This window comes from Passer domesticus, chromosome Z (assembly GCF_036417665.1).
Source record: "Passer domesticus isolate bPasDom1 chromosome Z, bPasDom1.hap1, whole genome shotgun sequence".
NCBI classification, from domain to species: domain Eukaryota; kingdom Metazoa; phylum Chordata; class Aves; order Passeriformes; family Passeridae; genus Passer; species Passer domesticus.
Genome location: NC_087512.1, coordinates 18,138,751 through 18,157,823, shown reverse-complemented (window position 1 = coordinate 18,157,823; position 19,073 = coordinate 18,138,751). Strand labels below are relative to the sequence as shown.

Here is a 19,073-nt window from a genome sequence, read left to right as displayed (position 1 = left end):
ACTTTTACGATAGCACACAGGGATGCCACTCATTATCTACTTCACATGTCATTCAAAAGAGATATTGTCACTTAAGACTTTGCAATACATATGAAATGAAAGAAAAAGTAGTTCTTTCCTTTCATTTTACCAGTGCTCTGCTATGCCCAATCGGGAAGTACAAGCTTTGTGGTTGGTACCAAAGAGCTAGATAGTAAAATAAGATGTATGTGACAATGTAAATGGGGTGATACATATGAAAACTCCATGGTAAAGAGTTATTTTCCACATGGCATTTAATATATTTGTTTAGAGTGAGAAGATTGCCATCTCACTTCCATCACTTTGAATGCATTGCTCATTAAAGATATGAGCTGTCTTTTTAGCTGGATGGTTAGATCTGGATCTGTACAAGTGCTGAAGAAATAAACAACCACGAGTCCTGAGTGCTGCAAGTGTCTAATCAGCAGATACTAAGTGTTCTGTTTTCAATAAATATTGAGGGATTTTTTTTTTTAGTAATGTCTCATTCCAATCACATGGTGTTTATATTGGTCAGTGAATCACAACATAACTCTTTCTGCAGCAAGACTTCACGCTGTGTTATAAAAATTCTTGCAAGTAGTAAAGACGGTGTTGTTGCATAGCCAGCTTTACTGAAGGGAGACTTCTGTTTGTGGGTCATGTCCTTCAAAACCTGGAAAAAGCTGGATCTGCTCAACCTCTTGGAAAAACTCTCCAGGGCACTGATGCTCTCTTGAAACTTATGGGCCTCTTCAGAAGTGGAAAACTAATCCCAGCTTTTGCACTACTAATCAAGTGTTTGCTCATTTGTTAGGAAGTATTGTAAGAAATATAAGTAATCATGGAATGGACTATCATTTTGACACATTGCAACCACTATTACAAGACTAGCTTTTCTTGACATGTTGAAATGATAGAAGGGCAGATGAAGGATGAGGATGAAGCAGATGAAGGTTGACAGGACCACAGCAGCTGCTGTTGGAACAACAGCTTTACAGAACAGTGAAGGAATGAAATACAACATGTATAACAATGACTTTTGAATTTCACATTACTGTACAAGTTACAGTAATGTCATGCAACTCTTTTTACAGATCTGCTTTGTTATTCACATGGCTTGTTTCTAAATAATTGTATGTATGCTAGAGGCAAATGCATCTGTGCCTCACAAATTCTTGAGCAATTCCTATAGAAAGCAAACTCTTTAGAGTGATAATAACCTGTTCAATTCTTGCAGACAAAACAGTAGAGAGGAAATGAACAATTAAAAGAGAATAATGTGCCTTAGCTCCGTTTTGCTGTTGAAAGTCAGGATCCAAAGCACTCTTGCTGTAAAAACAGTCTTACTTTTCACCAGTTAAAAATCAACTAGTGTTCCAGGAAGAATGCCAATTTTCAGGTTTCCTCCTCCTCTGCCTCACTGAAGGTTTTACCTGAGACTTGGTAGGAATAGCTCAAGGCAATGAAGTAGAGTAAGACTCACGTATTTATTTTGTGCCTGTTAAAATTTCATAGCTAGTGCTGGCATGTACATTTAAGAAGTGAAACCCCTGTCCATGGGGACGTCTTCAGCTGTGCATGTTTTCAGGTGGACCACTTTAGCAAAAATAATGCAAGTATTGAAGATCCCACCTATGAAGTTCTGGAAGTAGCAAAATTTATGCTCTTTAAAATTATGTATTGTGTAGGACCTACATTACACATAAATATGCTAGTATGTAATTAGCACAAAGCACCCAGTATTCCTTTTGGTTTTTGATGTTTGTTTCTTTCTTCTTCCTAAGAACTAAGTGAAGATATGTGGTGTACTGGATATATTTGTCAAAGTAACTGCTTACCAGAAAATAATTGAACTTACTAAATTAATTTTGAGATTTAAGAAGTTCTGTGTTCAAAGAATCCCTGAAAACTCAGCCGAGAACTCGTTGGAGCCGAGTGCCAACATGTTGGTCTGGAAGGTGACTGCTGCTGATCCTAGGGTAGAAGTACTTCATCCAGAAAGTCTTTATAAAGAAACTGCTGGGATTTGTGAAGAATTTTCAGGAAGTGTTTGCTGTGGTCAGTGAACAATTCCTCTCTGGAATGACATAAATATGCTGTTTAATATCAATGTACCCTGGGAATTAACTACTGCATCAAGCATCTTTAGCTGACAATGAGCAGCTGGAGACTGACTGGAGTGGAAGGCTTGCTCCAAAATCTCAAATTTAGAGAGACTGATAGCACATTGATGGTGTCTCAATGCTATTGTCTTCATATGGTGACTTAGTGGATAATATTAAATTCTTCAAAGAAAAGCTAATAATTCATTGTCAAAAAATACTGTCTTACCTTGCCCCTCCACATGGTGAAAGCCAATCAAAATCTGGCTCCTATGTCAGAACTGTTATTTCCTTTAGTGTTGGAATTAAACAAGAGTGTCATATTGTCCTAATTTCCTGACTTTGGCAATGCCAGAAAGGCTGCAGAGGTGGTAAAATCTGCTGCCAGAAATCCTTTTCTGTTGATAGTTTTCAGTGAAGTATGAGGAACAAATTCTGATATATAAACTACATAATCCTGTGTCTTTACTGGACTTGCACTTAAGTGAAGAAGTGTATCAGTGCAGAATTTATGCCCTTTATGTTGACACTATCATCCATACTACTTCTGAAATTACATTTTCTTTCCTGGTATGCATTCGTCTCAGAAGACAGTACTTGAACAGACTTTTTTTAAAAATTATCAATTAATTTACTGTGAACCTGAATTTATGGGACATGGATAAGAAGGTTATTCCACATATGTGAGTCACGAATGCTTTAAAAAAGTGTTAGGTCTGAAATTTAGAACTCTTTTTCTCCTCTCTCTTATTTGACCTTCTGTTTATACATGTTAGAATTTGCAAAATCTAAAAATGTTTTCTGACCTGCTTTGTACACTTGCCTATTTGCAAAGACCTCATGCCACATAAGCTGGAAAAAATGGAGATTTGTTTTTCTTCATAGAAAAGCCTTTGCATCATATAAAATACTGGCAGAATCTAACTCAGTCTTTGCCTTACCCTTTAAACAAAGATCTCTGTACATGTAAACATTTATTTAACATGACCAGAAACTTGCTTAGTAGGAAAGGTAGCACTTTCTTTTCATTAGTACAATACTTTCCTCCCAACACATATTTGTCAATACAGCTATTTTTATAACACAGATTGTAACTGCTGTGAAAATCTGTTGCTTGTATGTTGTTCTACTGAAGGTCAGAAGATCTTTAATTAAACTTTATTTTGCTAAGGTTTATGTTTACATAGCATGCTCTGCAAGAAATAAAATGTTTGTAGTGAGGTCATGAGAGAAAAATAATATTTATAAAGGCAGATTTAACTCACATATTACAGAAACAATTTTATTTTCACAGTAGAAGCTCTTTCTTCCATTTTAATCTTTGCTGTACCAAGGAGGTAAATAAAGTCTGTGCAGGCTATTGGGGTAGTTCTGTAGTCAAAGATTAGTAATTAGTACAACTGAACTTGAACATGATTACTTATTCTTAGAGAGAAGTTTTAAAAAATAATTCATGTATTTACTGGACGTGTTTACTTAGCTATTCCATATAGGTTGTAGCTTTCTTTGGGGCCAGTTAAAGGAACTTACAGATAGCAGAGTGTGGACTCTGTTGTTGAGAAAGTGAAGAGGGGCTTCTTTGTGTAGGGATGAACAAAGTCACAGGAAAATAATTCAGAAGAGTTAATCACAGGCAAAACCACAGAGGGGGTTTTGACATGCAGTCAAAGGACTTAGCATTGTTGACATTTTGTTATCAATTCAAAACATACTCAGTTTTGCAAAGAGAATGACGGATGGATAAGGGAGACTGAAGTAGAATGAAAGACAAAATGTTCAAAACACAAGGAAATTTGGTTATTAGCATACAAGCAAGTTGTCATTCAGCAAACTGTATTGAGTGATAGTATCTAAAGGCAGCTGGATGTTGAATAATTCGTGGTTATCTGTCCAATTTGTCAACTCCCTAGTGTCATTGCTATTCTCAGAACATTCACTGAGGATACCAGCAAAGTAAAGGCTACAGGATTAAATCTTATTCTAGCAAAAATCCAGGACAGAAAGAACCACCAGACAGTTTCATATAGACTCCAAACTGTCTCACCGCTATTCATTTTCTACCACTGCTGGAATTCTGCTGTGGAAACAAATAGCAAAGAAAACAATAACAGGATTAAGAACAATGACAGACTATTAAATCACATACCAGTGGTTCACAGCCTATGGCATTTTTTTCCACTGGTTCACTGGTTCAATGTTAGATGTTTTTGGCAATAATTTTTCTTTTTTTATTTTAATGTACAACATTTTAGAGTTAAGAATATGACCGAGAGGAAGAAAGGATGCTTTCTAGTTTCTCCCTACTCTGATATAGTTTTATTATGTTTTTCATTTAGTTCTCCAACCTCAATCTGTGTAATTTGGAGACAGGCCCCTTTTCTGCTCAGGAACAAGAGTCAGGGCCAAATCAGATGCCAAATCATGCTTCATTCTTCCTTTGTATAGCGAGCCATAGAGAGCACTTGGCCACCAGTGTGCAAACAATTGTAATGAGTTCTTCTATGAACTATAATTGTGGGAGGGCTAACATGCACAGACTGCAGCGCAAAAGAGATTTGGGACCAATATACCATCAAGTGGTAATTCTGTAATCTAAGGTCTAGTCTAGAACCTAGGAAACCAGCATCCTAAGTTTAGGTACTTAAATAGTGCAAGAGGCCTCTGCTATTTTGAGAACTCAAATACAGTTTCCTGTTGCTATTGTTCCCAGAGTAAAAAATGCATCCTGTTGATACCATAAAAAGACACCAAACTATTCTGCAATCTGGAAAAGTGTGTTTCAGTTGTCCTACTGTTGCAGTTCTACACTCTGCTTATGTAGAATCATTAATATTTTTTCTCAGTAGGTCAATTTCTTTAGTCTTTAAAGCCACTTTACATACTCTGATAATAATTTCAATTTCCTGGTTTCAAATGTCACACATTGATTTCATGCATGTATTTTTTTTAATCCATATCCAAGTGTGAAGCAAGCATTTAGACAGCTAGGTAATATATGCTTGCTACATACCAATTACATGTCATGTGCATGACTGCTTGCAAAATTCAGTCCCATTTGAGAAGACAAAAAGCCATTAGGGCCTTCCAAAACGTAGTTGCTGCACTTGCCTCCAACATATTGTTACCCTTTATGTTCCCATCTCATGTGTGGGTGAGTTCATTAGGAGTTGTCATTCCAACTCCAAGCTGGCTGGCATACGAGGCTGCCACATGTCAGCTCTGCCTTTTGTACCAACTAATATGGAATTGATTGCTTGCATGTTTGAAACAGTTGGACTGATGCCTCCTGTTACTCGATACAAACCCCTGCAGTTATTACCTCCAGATGTGGGGAGAAAGACTAGCAGAAAAAGCCATTAGCCCATGGTTTGTTCCACTACAGCAGGTCTGAGCTGGAATGTCAAGACCTACAGCAGTGCTAGACACTGAGAGCTATACTTCCAGGAAATATTAAAAGTGGTCTGGCCAGTAGCTACTTGGTATTAAATATTACAGAATCCTTTCTGGTTTATATTAGGTGCCCAAAATCAATAAATACTTTGACCTTTAACTTTCTGTGCCTGATTCCTGCTTCTGAAAGAAAGCAATAATAATCTCTCATCCTAGTGGATTGTTGTGAAAATGAACTGGCTAGTATAATAGAATCTTAGAAACAATGTAGTATCTGTACAGAAATAGTATCTGTGAAGAAGCAAATGTCAGATTATGTGACCAGAAAAAAAGATTTCTGTCCTCAGACAGAATTTGTCAAGTGGTGAGTAAAAAACATAAGAAAAATATGAGGCCACATAATAATTCTTTACTAAAAAGTAAAGAGAAAGAAAATTTAATTCTGACTGATATAGTACTTAAGTGGAAAATATACAGTAGAGTTATATAATTGGCCAGCACATTATAATATACAAGCATGTGCAAGCTGAAATAAATGTGCACAGGAAATCTGAAATTCAGCATTTTCTTACTAAGTATTTTTAAAATTTACTGCACTACAGGCACAGTTGTTAGGTTTCTGTTCTTTGTTTTTCACAATACACAATTTGCTACAAGGATGTGAGATATGCAGAAAGGCAAAATCACATTTGGGAATTAATTCAGATAGCAATGTACAGTTTTCAAAAGAGAAGTTAGATCTGAATACGTTGTGACTTCTGTCTGCTCCTCTCCCTTGAGAATTACGAGTCAGCTGACGCGGTAAAATGAAACCTCTCGCTACTTCACTGTCTAGAGACTGAATCTGTTGGGTGTTTTCTGCCCATGGTTCCAGCAGAGATACATCAGTACTTCTCCACCTGCAGCAGAATTGTATTAGGAAATGTAGGCAGGATTTTGTAGGACCCAGGTTAAAATGTTTAGATCGGAAGTCTATTTATATACCACAGAATTTGTTTGGACTTTTACCAATACCTGTTTGTATGCAGTAATGTGTCTCAGTCTTCTGAAAGCTAGCCATTAAAACAGTGAGTGTGTGAAAAACATTACTTTTGCCTACGGCTCAGTTCTAAGACAATGCATTAATATGCATGCTGAACTGCTGAGCCGGGTGAAAATGAAGATCAACACCAATAAGAATCATTTGCTCTAAGCACAAATGGACAGTGCCTTTTGCTCACAAGATAAACAGTTTTACTTGAAAGAATCTCCCAGTATCTGGATAATTTAGTACCATTGCCTATAGGTTTTTATGTGTTCAGAATAACAACAATATTTAATTCTCTGAATAAGTATTAACAGAATTACATGTTAATGAATTAACAAATTCACATCCATTTTATTCTTAAAGTCTCCACATAGAAGCAAGAGATCAAATTTCACACTAGTTACATATAAAAGTAGTTTGTTGTTTTGCCAGGACTGTAAAAATCATATATGACCCAGATCTACCCATATCCTTCATGCTGAAGTAAACCAGAAATAAAATACAACAGGTATTCCTTCTCACATATTCTTCAGATGGGTTAAGGGCAAGGAATCTCTCCCTCAATGGAAAAATCTAAAATAGGTTAATGAGAGTAAAACAGCCCTGTAAAGCATGCTTTGGACTTGCTTCAAGAGCTGAAATCCATAGTTACCACATAAAATACTTAGCCCTTAAAGAGCTTTTACACAACCTTACCATATTTCAGTCTGTTTTCCTGATGTAAGATACCGTTTGGCTGAGAGCACCATCAGCATCTTTGACATTGTGATTCACAGAATTTTTCTGTGTGGGAAATGACCCACAAGAATCATCAAGTCCAACTCTTCATTAAGTAGTCTATAACAGGGATTGAACCTACATGCTCTACAAATAGCACCATGCTCTAGGCAACTAACCCCATCTCAGGGCCATTATTTGCATTTCTTCATGACACAGCTTCTTGCCAGTTTCTTCCAGCCCCAAGACTATGTGGAGGATCTTCAAAAGACAAACAAAGTATATTCCTAAGCAAGAATTCTTCATGATGGAGTCAGAATATTCACATCCTTGTCTTATTTTTCCTCTCCTTTGGAGTTGTAATTGCATGAAGGATTGATGAAAGAATTGCACTGAAGTGGCTGAATTCACATGCTATATTTAGACCCTCCTTCTGGAAACACATAAGAACAGTGAGAAAAAGGGGCAGTGTTATTGCAAAGTTCCCACTCACACAGTAAATTGCCTGAGTGGAAATGCATTTCCAAGAGTACATGGTCTCTGTTGTATTTATTCCCCTACTCTTGTCTCTAATGCACCTAAGGTTCTTGGATACACAAGACTGTTCCATAGCATGTCTGCAGCATCGTTTGTGCTGCTCAGATGATTATCACTAACTGGTTTTGCTACTGACAAGATAGGTCACCAAGCTGCTGCTAAGACATTAGCAAGAAAGGATGGGTGGACTTTGGTTAGGGGCACTGCCTTGGGAGGTAAGAAATCCAATTTGGTTCTTGTCTCTACGGCAGGTTTTTCTCTTTGGCTTCTGGAAAATCACAGACTCTTTATTCCACTTTCAAAGAGTGTAGGAAAAAGTATCAGCATCATATCCCTGTTTAGATTATTATTATTTTTAGGAGAAACAGTATATTCTAATACACACATGCAAAACCACAAAATATCTTATGAAGCTTTCAGAGGAAAAAGAGCAAATAAGGAGGATCATGAAAATTGTAAGTAGGAAGGTGTACTACTAGTGACAAAGAAGAAAATTAACATTCCTGATGAAACTAAAGAACAGCTTGCTGACTCAGGCATCAGAGGCAGGCAGTAGAAGGGGTAAGCCTTCCCAGCTGCCCTACTATGGCACCAAGTGTGTCACTTGCTAGTGGGTGGCTCCTTGGACATCATTATAATGCAGCTGATATTACAGGGATACAGCAAGTGGAGAGTAGGTATTCAGAAAATAAGAAAACACATAGTAATTAAAGTTTGTCAAAGGGTTGCATTTGAATAGAAATTAAAACATTTTCAGCAGATTTACCATTTGTTGCTGTTGGTAAAGTAAATATAATTGTATTGTCCTCTGCAAGGCTATTGCTTTTGTTTAACTCATCCATAAAACATTAGTTTGCAAGGAAAATACAAAAAATGCATATTCATAGACTTATCATACTATAGTACTATTAATGGATTGTGTCTACCAAAAAAGCTGTTTCAGGATGAAATTGCTTCAATTCAATTTGAAATTAACAACTGTACACTCAGCTTTCAGTGCTATCTTGGACAAAGTTCATATTGAAATTGAATTTCGCATTCCTTTGGACTTAAAAGAGCAATGGGACAAAAGGATGAAATATTAATTTTTCTAATGCCTATACTGTAGAATGAGTAAAAAAAAAAAAAAAAGCCTCAACCACTAGCTGGACATTATTAGGAAAAAATGTTGCAGTGAAAGTAAGAGAGACAAGTGACTGTATATGCTAATGTGCATATGTGAAAAAACATACACCAAAGAATTGTGATTTTCCCAGGACTGCCATTATCATAGTTGCTATAAACCTGTGATTATTTCTCTTAACTCTATACTTGCAGTTTCCTGTAAATAAGATGGAATTTTAGTTAGTCATGTAGAGTTTGTATAAAATAAGGAGACTATAAAATGAGCATTCTGCCTATTCTTAGTCTGCAGTTACATTTTACTATAAGGTATTTGGAATTAGTTTCATTCCTGAGTCTCTTCAAAACTTAATGCATATTTAACGATACAGACCTTTGCACAAAGTCTGTCAGCAGGAGCCATATCCTGACAGAAATCTAGTCACACATTTCCCTATCCTGAATCCCAAAGCAGGTTAGTAGAGCCTGAAAAGTGAGTGGCATTGATGAGGAATGCTGAGAGATACCCTGATTCACAGCAGCTTGCTTCTGCCTGTGAACAGGATAGCACTTTCAGAGTTTCTTACTGATATTTAAAATGAAATATTTGGTACCTCCTTTTAGTTCATTCATTTGGAAAATACTAAATGAGTTTTATAATGCACTAATTCTGTGGTTTTAAATACAGTAAATAATTGTGGTTATTTCAGAAAAAAACAGTGAATGCAGACCTAATCTTGCCTGTAGTAAGAGCAAGTTCACATTTACTGTAATTGTCATTAACACTTCTATTCATTTGGTACCTCTTCCCAGGAAAAAAAAAGCAAGGCAGCTCAGCACATAATCTCTTTCTGGACTGAATCCTTCCCTGTCAGTGACCATCTTCTGTTCTCCAGGGCACAGAAGCATTTGGTTCTTTGTTAAATGGCAATAACCCTTACTCCATGCTTTTTATAGACAAATGGTTAGATAGCTTTCACACCCTTAAAAAGATTAAATTTCTTAGTTAATATACTAGGGAGTTGCAATAGACTTTGCCTTTAACTGTTTTCCACACCGGATTTTACACAGCCCAATGACCAGAATTAAATTGTTTAAATAGCTTATTTCTGTCCAGCTAGTTCAGTCGATAACGTCTTTTATTCTTGCCAACCTGTATTTTTCTCAAAAGGATTTTATACATTTTATTTTATTATTTTTATATGTGTGTTTGGGAGGGAAAGAAACATTTCTCAGAAGTTTCATTCTACAAGGAGGAATAAAGAACATAAACAATTTATGTATTGTTATAAGTTCTAGCAACTGAGTAATCTTAAAGGTACAACTGTACAACTATCACCAGCATCCAAAAAGCTCTATAAAAGGTAGCCATGGGTATTAGAGACTTCCTTGGCCTTCCTCCAGATACCCAAAGGAAAACAGGGCTTGCTAACAAACCATTAAGGTCTTTTTCAGAAATCAGCTGAAATCTGTGGAGGCTTTTCTCACCAATACCAATGGCAATGGGCAAGTTTAATTTTCAGGCACCACCAAAGTGAACAATAGTGTTTGGGACCTGTTTTGCAAGATCTGCTGGGGGTTCATTTTTCTGTAATCCCACCCTTTTCACAAGCCTCACTTTTTCCAGTCATCCTTCCCACTGGAACATCCTAAAGCCAATTCCAGTTCTTCTTTCCCTGCTTTCAATCAGTTCTAAGAAATGAAACTCTCAAATACACTTGTTGAGCATTGCCACTTATCTTCCACAGCAGAATTCAATACTGATTTTTTTCCATTTATTGCAAATCCTCTCTCTGCCTCCTTCCAGGTCTTTATTCTGACTCTAAGGGGCTAGATTTTATTTCTATTCCTTCTATGGAATTCTGTAAGACAAAGGATTTAAACAAGCAGAATCCCACTATTATATCTCATTTCATCCCAATTCTTGTTGCCACATCCCTGTGCTTTAAGGATTCAGAAGCCACCCAGTGTGCTATTATAATCTTGGATGGTAGCTTCCAGTCATTTGGGAACAGTATTACTGGAAGTGTCTTCTGGGCTGGGAACAAGATACAGTGGAGAGAGCTGTGACAGCAATGGCATTTCAGGGTCAGCTGCCCATGTCCAAACAGATGGTGTCTTGTTTCCTCTAATTAAAAAATCTTCCATGCAGAAAGTAACAGTGTCAGATCTTGTCATGCTAATTTAGCCTAAGTTCAAAGATAAAATATGTACTCCAAAAACACACAGGCTACATGGTCAAAGTGCAAAATACATCTTTTGATCAATGTGCTAGTTATGAGACAAGTAATTATATCATCAAATTTCCTTTTAGAGTTTAGTTTTGTTTGGATAAACACATCTAAGCTACTTCACTTGTTTGCTTTACATTTCCCTCTTGGCCATGATGAGGTATGCTGGGTAGCCAGAATTCAAAAGCTATATTTTCCTTTCAAGTCTGCCTAGCTGTAGAAGGAAGTGCATAAGACCTATGAAAATCCAGTTCAATTAACAAGAAAACTTCTGAACAAAGTAGCCGTTACATGAAAGTCAGGTAGCTGGTGTCTTGCTTCTATTGAAAAGAGTGATTTTAGTAGAAACATGAATTAGGTCTTCAAATCAAGTATAGCATCTTTGTAAAGATGAGTATAGGCTTTTCTCCTTTTTCTGAGACAAAGGGTCCTGCCTTCCAGAGAGATGATATTCTTAGTATTGCTATAATAATAAAGGTTATGCTGAAGACACAAATTTAATTTATGTTTTTAAAAGTGGATTTCTGCATGTGACTTCCGAATGGGCAACCTTTTTCATTACGAAGATCATCCATTTTGCAGAGGGTTCCTTTCTTACTTCCACTCACACTAATAGAACAGTTTCTTAAAAATCTGTGATACCAAACAAGCAGTGAAAACTTGACCTGTGGATTTCTAAGATAAATCTGAGATAAGAAAAAAAATAAATTAGGAAGGATCTATTTACTATCTGCTTCTATAAATATTGTCAGTAGGCCTTTAGGATGTGCTTTAAAGACAAAAAAGAGCTCCTAAGGATATGTTGCATAGCAAAATGCAGGTTTAATTATAAGTTGTGTTCACATGCATAGTTTAAATTGCCTAATATGAAAAAAAGAATTACATTTGTGTGAACTGGTAAGTGGCATTCAGACTTTAAGCTGTGTGTTACTATTTTGTTCTTTCTCTTCTTAATGTACTATTTAATATACTACCTAGATGAGACTAAAACCTGGTACAAAGGTATGTCTATACCAATTATTTTTTATTAATTTTTAGCAGTTATTTTATTATTTTTGCTAGAAAGCATTTTTCTTTTCATTTAGTACTCAGAAACAACCCAAAAGTGTAGAAAAACCTTGAACCACAAAGACTTTGTATCTGATGTTCATTATATCCAGCAAGAGAGAAAATGGTCATCTTCAGATATTGCTGCAATGCTTTGCCAAGCTTATTCTTAATATATGCTATATTTACACTACAAGCAAAGTTTAGTTTTATGAGTTTGTAGTCACACTGACTTGGGAAGACAGGACTATTAAGGAAGACACAGTGTAAGTATATAAGATGGGACAATACATTCAGTATAAATATGAAACACAAGGTCATATGGAAATTGCATTTTCTTTTGTTTCAGAATCATCTGTACCTTCATTTGCATTGAGACGTTATAATTCCTCTCACCAATTCATAATGTGCCATTATTGAATCTTCCTCCTTTGGAGTGAAGAGAAAGACTGATGCAGACAACGGTCACCCATGTTCCAGGTTACTGCAGAGCGTTATCTGTGTACTGACCTCCCTCTCCTTTGGACAGGCAGACCTGTGGGATGGGCACTGTAAATCTTCAAACACAACAGATGCATTATGTAGGTCATAAGATACATTTTCTTCTAGTAAAGCAATGGCATTTTTTTCACACCTTAGTAAGACTATGATTTGAAAACTTATCCACATAAGAAGTATTTTCTGAGCCCGAATAAGAAGGTGGAAGGCTGTAAGAACTGGATCAGTACCCAGCCCATTCATAATTGGAAAGAGACTGAGTATTGTGCCTCTCATTTTTTTAGGGGTAAATTAGGAGTACAAGTATAATTCTAGTCTAACAAAGCATTCATCATGGAAATAAAAGGCTGCAAAGGGACACATGTACTTGCATTTAACACTAGAGCAAAGACCACAGAGTCTAACTGTACTGTTTCTATTTACATATTCATTCAGTAAAAAGGCAAAACAATCTGAACATGAGAGATAAATATTTGAGTACTTTGTAAACAATATTAGAAACAAATGTACTACAAACTTTGAGCAAAATTATAGTCCTCATAAAATATACCACACTTAAGTCACAAAAATTGGAAGGTTCAGTTCATCCCAGAAAACCAGACATTATGAAAAACAGGACTAGATTTCTTAGGGTTTACCTCCCTTGTTAGCAGGGACATGAAGGTAAGGTACAACTTCTAATTCATCTCTTGAAGTATTCCACAGTGCCACAAGCAATAGAGAATTAAACCAAATCAAGCCACAAGCAATAGAAAATTAAACCTGATCAGAACTGTGAATTTATTTTTTTTTTAATCTTCACATGACCACATTATTTTCTACATTGCACAAAAAAGAAATCAAGGAAAGATGCAAATGCTTTCTTAAGTGTATATGAGAAGAAACCCTAAAGCCCTAAGTCTAAGATTACCAAATTCCTAAATCTCTTAAACACAGAAATCCTACTACCAAGGCAAATATCTGTGGCCATTTAGTCTTCAAATTCTGCTAATAATTCAAACAAGGTTAACAGTTTAGGACTAGGACTGTTAATTACATATTTTATTGCTGTGGGACTGTTTAAAAACCTAACATAGAACAGCCATGAAATTAAAAATCAGTCTACAGCACTACCAACTTGAGCTGGGGTGACGTAGAAATGAAAAAATATTACATGTAAATTTCAGCCTACTTGGCAATATAATCTATTCAAATTTCCTCAGGCAAATTTTTTTGCATTATTTTATCAACAGCAACATTTTTTGGTGCACAGGAAGGAGTAAATAACTTACATAAAATCAACTGTAATATTATAATCACTTTATTCATAACCCAAAGGTTAAAATTAATTATTAATTATAATTATACTAAATGTATATCAATGTAACTGCAGTGGGAAACTGGTTTCTACTTTTGACCTTGTTTCATCATTAACCTTTGCTTATAGACTGCCTGTTGTTATTTTGCCAGTGAGGTTACCTCAAGGTCAGCCAAATATTTCAGGAAACAAGAGGAAAAACAGGTGAAAAATCCTTTTCAAAATCTGTTTGCTTGCTTTCATATCTATGTGTTCTTTTACAGGCCAAAAAAAAACCAAAACCAAAACAAACAAACAAACAAATATATAACCATAGTACACATGGTGACCAAAATGCCAGAAGGCAGCAAAGCATTAGAGCAAAGATAAAGAGATTTTTGACTGAGAGGTTTTGCTTCTCATAGTGTTCATTCACCTTTGGCTGCAGTATCTCTGCATGTTGACATTTGTCAATATATTAGATAAAGAGCTGCAAATTGCTTCAAACATTATTTACTCAGAACACCTTCTCCCTTTCCCGGTAAGTTACATGAGTTTGATTAACAGCAGGTTCCAAGTTACTGAAATTTGAGCTGCAAATAAAACTGCTGACTGCTCTTGGCATCTATTTGATATTCAAACACTCCTAATGAAAACCTCATTCTTTCATTTCTCTGTCCAGCTCTTTTTACATTTTTATGCCCTTCTGGATATTTCTAGGAAATACTTTTGGTCACAATTGGCCACATGCATTTATTGTTAAAATGTATACTTAAAAATCTATTACCATTAGACCATTCAAATATTTTTCCTATCAGTTTTCCAGCTGGTGAACAACAGAACTCTTCTAACTAATCTTAACTTCCAACTTCTTTTCTATTCTGCCAGTGAAGTCAGAGACTGTTTTATCACATCATTTGTATTCTTGAACTAAGCACTATTTGTACCTTCTAAGGCATCCAATTCTAAATTTCTAGCCATAAAAAATAAAGGGTTTTTGTAGCATTTGGGAGCCTTTATATTACTGTATGAGCATCCTAAATCAAAGAAGTCCATATTTTTATGTGAGAGTTTTTTCCTACAGATTTTATTTTTCCAGAGTAAGTATATGGCATTAACCTGAAGGTATAAATTATGTTTTGCTTTCCTACTAACTATCCTATGAGTTGTCCTAAGATGGGACAACTGCTGCTGTAACAACCTTGTACCATGGAAAACTAATGTTGACAAGTATGAGTAAGGTAGCCTCTTTCAGTCCTTTCAAAGATAATAAATACTTTTCTTCTCAACTTTATTCATAAGGGTAAAATATTGTGCCCCTCCAGTAATTAGTGTTCTTAAACAGAGCTATCAAGTCTCCTTATACAAGTAAAACCTAGTGATTAAAACAACCACCTTCTGGCTAATAATAAAAAAATAATCACTTGCCTTTCCCCTGTTAAAAAAATGGGTGGGATGAAGAAAGCAAGGGGAGAACAAACATATCATTTTTGTACTTTGTCTTTTTAAAGAATTAAATTATTCTCATGTGGCAAAGTGGTTTAGATTGTCTCAGTCACTGATGTGCTACTGGGTATTTTTGTTTGAGGGAATCTTTTGTAAAATACCCAGTTTTCAGATCATTCAAACCATGATGTGCCAACACTATATCTATGTACATCTACTGGATAAATAGCAGCACTGCTTTCTGCAGGACTTCTACAGAAGCATTATTATGACAGAATCTGTTTAACTAATGAGTCTGGAAATTAAAGCAATATGACTCAAAGATGTACTGCCTGTCATTCATGTTGTTTTCCAAGATAATGCTCAGTGGACAATTTTTCATATATACAGCTGGCTATGCAATTCCAAAAAAAATACTCAGGCAGATATATTTGGAAATAGGCATATTAATTAGTATTCACATTTTAAATTCCCATTTTGCTGATATCTATTAGGTAACAAATACACCTTTATGTCAAATCCACCATCAGAGTTTGCTAACTGCTAGTGCTACAAATGCTTGAATTTGTCAGGTGCTACTCTTAGGTTAAACACTCATTAAATTGCAGTGACAGAAGCAATGTTGTACTCAGCACTTTTCAGGGTCAAAGTCTGAGTACCAGACTGATTATTTTTCATACAAGTTTACAGAAAATTTTTCTTGAGACAGGATTTCACTGAAGATAAACTTGTGCTTCTGCATAAGCTCACTTCCATTTTTGGAACTAGACTAATTACCTCACAGCCAACACATGACGTTTGCTCCATTTAAATACTTTGATCTCTTCCTTCCTATCTTGACATATGAGTTCCTGCTGACAAGCTTCTTTATGAAGATAACTTACACTGCATTAGGCATATATTCCAATATGAAACTGAACTTCATTTTAGATGAAAGAAATTTTACAGGACTTGCAAGAAAAATCTCAGCAACATCATGACTGCTATGTAGGCTGGAAGGCATGTGGACTTGTATTCTGCTTACATTCTGCTATTGTTCAACGTTAATCTCCACTTTATGTAATAAAATTAAAGTGCCATAAGGCTATGCAATGGCCAAAGGAATAATGTGTTTACAGTGAACAGAAGGACTAATACATAAATTTAAGCTTGACTTCTCTTTTGATCAAATTTGTGGGATTTTCATTGTATATATGATAAATTTCTTGATTTTTTTAAAACTGATTTTGTGTCCAGATCATGAGGTCTTGTTTATCAACTAGAAAGAAAATCACACTTATGAAACAGAATAAACATTTTTCTTGGGATATATGAACACACTACATCTTCATAATCAGATCTATTAGCTTCATATAAAACAGAGGGGTCTTTTTCTCCAGATGTACATCAGTGCTAAGTAACTAAATTAAACTACATCTCAGAAATGTTATTATGACTCATGGCTACTTTCAGAAATTCTGCTAGCTTTGAATGGGATGTCTGTCCATGTAGAAATATCCTTCCCATTATTTTCCAGTAGCTGAACTGAATCTTCCTTCTTGCAATAAAAGCCAATTACTTCTTTTCCTATCACAGCAGCATCTCTGCAGCAACTCTCTAGATTCATAATTCTATTTTCTTCTCAATCAGTTATAGAAGAAATAATTCCCAGTCCTTTCCTATTTGTCTCACAGGAAACAGTTCTGAAGTATCTGCTTGTCCTTGACGTTCTCATTTCAGTCACCCTTCATTTAGAGAAGCATCAAAAGGCAGCACATCTCAAGAATGATGTATTACTGCTAAAAAAGAAGAAATTAAGAATTTTAATTGTTAAGGGGAAAGCATTGCAAAATGTTAAAAATCACATGTGATGAAAGAAGTGTGATGAAATCAGTTTCTTGGAGCTCCTGCGTTACATTATTGAGAGGCCTACTTTACCCACCCGTGTAGTGGCTAAAGTAGTCTTTCATTGTAGTTCCCCCTGTCAAAAGACATTTCAGGATCAAGAGACTGTTGCCAGCAATGGCTGTGACTACATGAAAAACAGTCAAAATGCTGAATAGCAGGAAGGGCCAAGCCTGTATCCCTCCTTCCACCCATAACCTACTAAAGCACTAAAATTAGTGAACCTCTATATAATTAAAAGTAAAAAAAATTAATTTGTACTCATCTAAATTAAACTTGAGTTGCTATGCAGATGTATTTGATATTGAATCTCAAAGTAAAGTAAGGACAGCCAAAGGAATAATTTTTTTTTTCTAGACTAGATGTATGAGGAAAATTAACTATCAATTGGCAAGATGTGTTTTGGGCAGGGCCAAGGGGAACATCTTACCAACACTCTCTGGATATAGTAATTAAGACTGTCCACAACAGGCCTTAATTAGTTACAAAATTCAGAGCAGTAATTGTAATTTATGTTCCCTCACCCCAGCTTACTAGAGGTAGGTGAACTGCCTACCAAGATCCTTATAAATATTGATTCCCTGTTGCTCCTGGCTCCTCATTTACACCTGTTTTCTTCTATCTCCTTACCTACTCTCCTACTTCTTTTAACTACACTCTGTTTTTCTCCTTTATTCTTTCACTTGACAGGTCATTTTTAGATTTCCTATCCTACTGTCACACACATGAAGAAGTTCCCTTCCATTTCTCTCAGGCATTGCTACTAACACCTTAAATTTGTGAAAAAGCCTCCAGGTTGGGATGTCAGGTCGCAGCAGGAGACATGGGCGTTGCTTTCAAGGGTGTTTAGGGAAACCGTCACAGAATCAATCTGATTGGGAAAGAAACCTATGAGATCATCGAGTGCAATCTGTGACCAAACACCAGGACCTCAGCTAGACTGTGACACTAAGTGCCATGTCCAGTCTTTCCTTAAACACCACCTCAGGTGTTCGAGGTGACTCCTCAGCCTCCCTGGGCATTCTAGTGTCTAATCACCCCATATCTGAATAAATTCTTCCTGGTGTCCAACCTAACCCCGCCCAGTGCTGCTTAGGACCATGTCCTCTCACCCTGTCACTGGTTTCCTGGGAGAAGAAGCTGACCCCCACCTGGCCACAGTGGTAGAGAGTGATAAGGTCACCCCCGAGCCTCCTTTTCCCCAGGACAAACACGCCAGCTCCCTCAGCTGCTCCTCGCAGGGTTTCCGCTGCACCCGTGGCCCTTCCCCGGCTCGGTCAGGCCGCGGGACGGCAGAGCCCCGAGCCCCGCGCCCGCCGCGCCGCTGCGCCTTTAAGGGCGGCCGGGCCGCGCCCCCACGTGTGCGATCAGCTGACGGCGCGTCCCGCCCCCGCCGGCCCTGCCCCGCTCCCAGCGCCGCGAGGTGCGGGCGGCAGCGCGGCTCTGACAGCGCCGCCGGGGCAGCGCCCGCGCCCCCCGCCCGCCCCCGGCGCGCCCGCTCGGCCCCGCCGCGCCGAGCGCCCCGCGCCGCCGGCCCCGCCGCTTCCCCCGCCGGCGCTGCCCCCGCCGGCCCAGCGCCGCTGTCAGCCGGGCGGGCGCCCGCGGCCCCTCCGGAGAGCTCGGCAGCGCGGCGCCCGGCGCCACCCCGGTACATGGATTACCTGGTAGGTTCCCGGCGGCAGCGGACCGTCGGACATTTTACTGAGCGGCTGGGGCGGCGTCCGCGGCGCGGCGGGGCGCGGGGGGCAGCCCGGGGCCGGGGGCAGCCGGGTCCGGCCGCGCTGCCGCGCCCGGCCCGGCGGGCTGGTAACGGG

The 19,073-nt window shown here is 37.6% G+C and overlaps 1 protein-coding gene and 1 long non-coding RNA gene across 6 annotated transcripts in view; one reads left to right on the top strand and one right to left on the bottom strand.

The window, feature by feature from the left end:
- Nucleotides 1-13,060: 13,060 nt before the first annotated feature.
- Nucleotides 13,061-18,576, bottom strand: LOC135291093 (uncharacterized). Its single transcript, XR_010353959.1, has 2 exons — nt 18,411-18,576; nt 13,061-17,153 (listed from the first exon to the last, which is right to left on the bottom strand). It is a non-coding gene; the product is annotated as an uncharacterized LOC135291093 (long non-coding RNA).
- Nucleotides 18,577-18,777: 201 nt separating this feature from the next.
- Nucleotides 18,778-19,073, top strand: part of ARL15 (ADP ribosylation factor like GTPase 15) — a 225,458-nt gene continuing 225,162 nt past the window's right edge. For 2 of the 5 annotated variants that reach the window (XM_064405099.1, XM_064405093.1), the window contains exon 1: nt 18,778-18,923. The gene's annotated coding sequence lies outside the window, so the exon portion shown is untranslated. The remainder of the gene's footprint in view (nt 18,924-19,073) is intronic. The other 3 variants (XM_064405100.1, XM_064405095.1, XM_064405098.1) reach the window with 2 other exon arrangements.